The sequence below is a fragment of the Hyaena hyaena genome, unplaced genomic scaffold (genome assembly GCF_003009895.1).
Source record: "Hyaena hyaena isolate Hyena2069 unplaced genomic scaffold, ASM300989v1 scaffold_1371, whole genome shotgun sequence".
In the NCBI taxonomy this organism is placed as follows: Eukaryota; Metazoa; Chordata; class Mammalia; order Carnivora; family Hyaenidae; genus Hyaena; species Hyaena hyaena.
The window spans coordinates 284,947-288,307 of NW_024082005.1; the positions used below are offsets into that span (position 1 = coordinate 284,947).

The 3,361-nt window shown below is 46.3% G+C and overlaps 1 pseudogene; it reads right to left on the reverse strand.

Moving 5' to 3' along the window:
• Positions 1–294: 294 nt before the first annotated feature.
• LOC120225356 lies at positions 295–3,025 on the reverse strand (annotated as a pseudogene).
• Positions 3,026–3,361: the final 336 nt, after the last annotated feature.

The window sequence follows — 3,361 nt, forward strand, 5'->3', positions numbered from 1 at the left end:
TTGGAGCACTTGGCTGGCTCAGTCAGTAGAGCCTGCAACTCTTGAACTCCGGGTCATGTGTTCAAGAGCCCCACACTGGGTGATGGAGCCTACTTAAATTACCCAATATCTAAGAAAGTTACATGTACAAAAGATACACAAATTAAAGCCACTTAAAATGTAATGCATACCATAATTTGTACTTGCCCATAACTTATGTATTAAGACATGATTCTAAAGTTAAAACCTTAGAAAAGCTGTACACCATACACATTGAATGATTTACGTCGCAGAAAACCAAGGCAGTCTTCACTGCTACAAGTTTAGTGTGTGTCCTGGGTCGAGGAGAGACATACCACGATACTTTGAACTTCTATTCTTTCCTTTTACAGACTGTTGTACGTGCTGTGGTCCTCTGAGGTAGGTCTGGTAAAGGTCTATGAAGCAGGGCTTAAGGCCTCCCAGGGCATAGCCAGTTTTTGAAACTAAAGATTCAGGCCAGCTTTGTCCCAGGACTGTGGAGTGCTAAATGAAAGGCGACTCCAGCCATCTTGGATGGCAAACCCTTTAGGTGTGGGTCGGCATCCATCAAAGTTAATTCTCCCAAAAACATCGCTAAACTTTCAACCTTGTGGTTTGCAGGCTGCTGGTGCAGAAAGCACTGGGTAAGAAAATGCTGGGTAAGAAAATGTCTTGGTGCAGCTAGGTCAAAAACAAAGCACTTTCATAACTAGGCGCTCCATTCTCAGGCCTGCTTTCTTGGTATAGGTATCGCCTGTGATGTGCACAGACTCTGCTGCTTCTGGGGTGCATTTCTTCAAACTTGGAGGCTAAGAGCATAGCAGTGGTGCCGCCGAGTTGCAAATGTCCTGCCAACACAGACATGGTGAAAGGAACCCAGGGATGCAGTTCACAGCCAAATGCAGGGTCTCATCCTGTGCTTTATGTTCTTCTCGTATTTTGACAGACCAGCCCACAAGCACAGCCCTCCTACTGTTAGGGACGTCTGGCTGTTTCTTCATGCAACCCACTTCAGGCGGACATTGAACCTCCATTTCCCTGAGGTGCCTGTGAATGTCCTCCTGGCTGTCTGCCACTTCGGGAACACTCACTGGCTTTTCATCTTCTAGTACAACTTGCCCATAATACGCGGTGACTCACCATCCACTGACTAATGAAGAGGTACCAGCAGTTTTCTCGGCCCAGGGAATAAGAGCTGAGCTAAATGCCGGGCCACTTTCATGTTCTGTTTTGTTTCTAGACGGAGCTGGCCTTTTCTGCATCTCTTCTTCTGTTCCATCCACATGAACGGAAGTGCAGGCTGTTTGCTGTTCGCTTTCCAGGGAGGAACAGGTGCGCGCTCATCATTGAGAGGAAGATCCTTAAGAGGTGCAACCTGTCGTGTCTTGGGCTCCGCTTTGGTGCTGGGGGGCCTGGGCTAGGGAGGCTGGGGGTGCTCCGCCTTCTGAAGGATGACGCCCGCGGCTGCCGCGAGGTCGACCTGCAGCCCCCTGCACTCCACTTAGACCCCGCCAGAGACGCGAAGCCCACCCCGGGAGGCTCTGACCACGCGGGGCCGCGGAGATGCGGGGGTGGGGGGGGGGGGGGGGGGGGGGGCACAGGCAGGCCTTGCAGGGCATGGACGGCTACAGAGGCCCTTGAGACTTTGGTTGATTGGTAGAATATTCCCCCCTTATGGGCGTAAATTCAGGGTATAATTAATTAAGAAAATTTTATCTCAGGACGCCTGGGTGGCTCAGTCGGTTAAGCTTCCGACTTCGGCTCAGGTCATGATCTCACAGTTCATGGGTTCGAGCCCCGCATTGGGCTCTGTGCTGACAGCTAGCTCAGAGCCTGGAGCCTGCTTCAGATTCTGTGTCTCCCTCTCTCTCTCTGACCTTCCCCCATTCATGCTGTGTGTGTCTCTCTCTCTCAGAAATAAATAAAACATAAAGAAAAGAAAATTTTATCTCATTTCTTTATCAAGACAAAAGATAAATCTTATGCCCCAAGCGGGCTTGTGGGTGTAGTTAATTCCTGAAGGGATCCGAGCTTCTGAAAATATGGGAAAGTCCCTCTTTCCATTGGTGCAAGTGATGATGGGTCACAGTGATGGCCACAAACTCGGGAAGCCTACAGACGGAGAGGCGGATGCCTCAAAATGTTGTGTACTGAAAACCTCCGTTGTGAGAATTCTATTTAGATATTTACCGATTTCCTTGCAATTTTCAGAAACTGTGTTAGTTGCTGTTGAGAAATGTAAAACATTGCCTCATTGTTACGGCCTCACAGTCTGTGGTGGCCTCACAATCTATGCAGAGAAGAAAAACATCAACAAAGAGCTCCAGTTGATGACAGAATGATGTAAATGCCTTAAAAATACAAAATAAAAAGAGCTGTGAGTTTATGGAGAGGGAAAGAGGCAATGAGAAAATGGGGAGACCAAGAATGATGGATCTCATGAAGGAAGGTGGGATTTGCAAGCCTTTGGGGTTGGATACAAATTAAACAGGCGGAGAGACCTCTGTACCTGCTTTATTTACCTTCATGATGTGAATCATGAGGAAACATGATGTTATATATACACTTGTTCATCTGTCTCATCTCCCCACCCCAGGAGAATGAGAGGTCATGAGGACAGTGACTCTGTGTGTTATCTACACTGTCCCAGCACCAAAGCACTGCCTGCCACGTAACAGGCACATGATGAATACTTGTGAATAATGATTGGAGAGTCAAAGCATTCCAGGTAGAAGAAACAATATAAGCAAAGGAAGATAGAAAACTCATTTATTGGTCCTCTATTCAGTGTTAGGAATTATACCCTTCCAATAGCTTCTGCTAAAGTGAGGGCAGGTGAATTTTTTCTGTGAAGGGCCAGAGAGTAAATATTACAGACCTTGAGGACCATCCAGCCTCTGTTACAACTACTCAGCTTTGCCACGGTAGCATGAAAACAGCCATAGATAATATGCGAAGGAATAAGTTCCTTGCTGTGTTCCTGTAAAGCTTTACCAAAACAGGCATAGGGCTGCATTTGACCCATAGGCTGTGGGTGACCAGTACCTAGCCTTTACAAACCAAAGATAAAGAAATTATTGCACTATATATGATTGATTTGTCCACGTAAATGTGTGAAAAAAAGATACATTATCAATATTTGCATCATGAATTGGTTACTGGACTGCACATATTCAAGTTAGCCAAAGAAGTAAAGTTTATGCTCAATCACATGAATTTTCCTATGTTGAAAACTTGTCCCCGTCCCCTCCAGAGAATTTTGAACAGTTACCAAGTATGATGAGCAAATTTCTGAACATGTGGCAGAAACACTGGAGCGAATGTCCCCAGGAGAACTTCCTTTCACGATTCAAATTTAAAT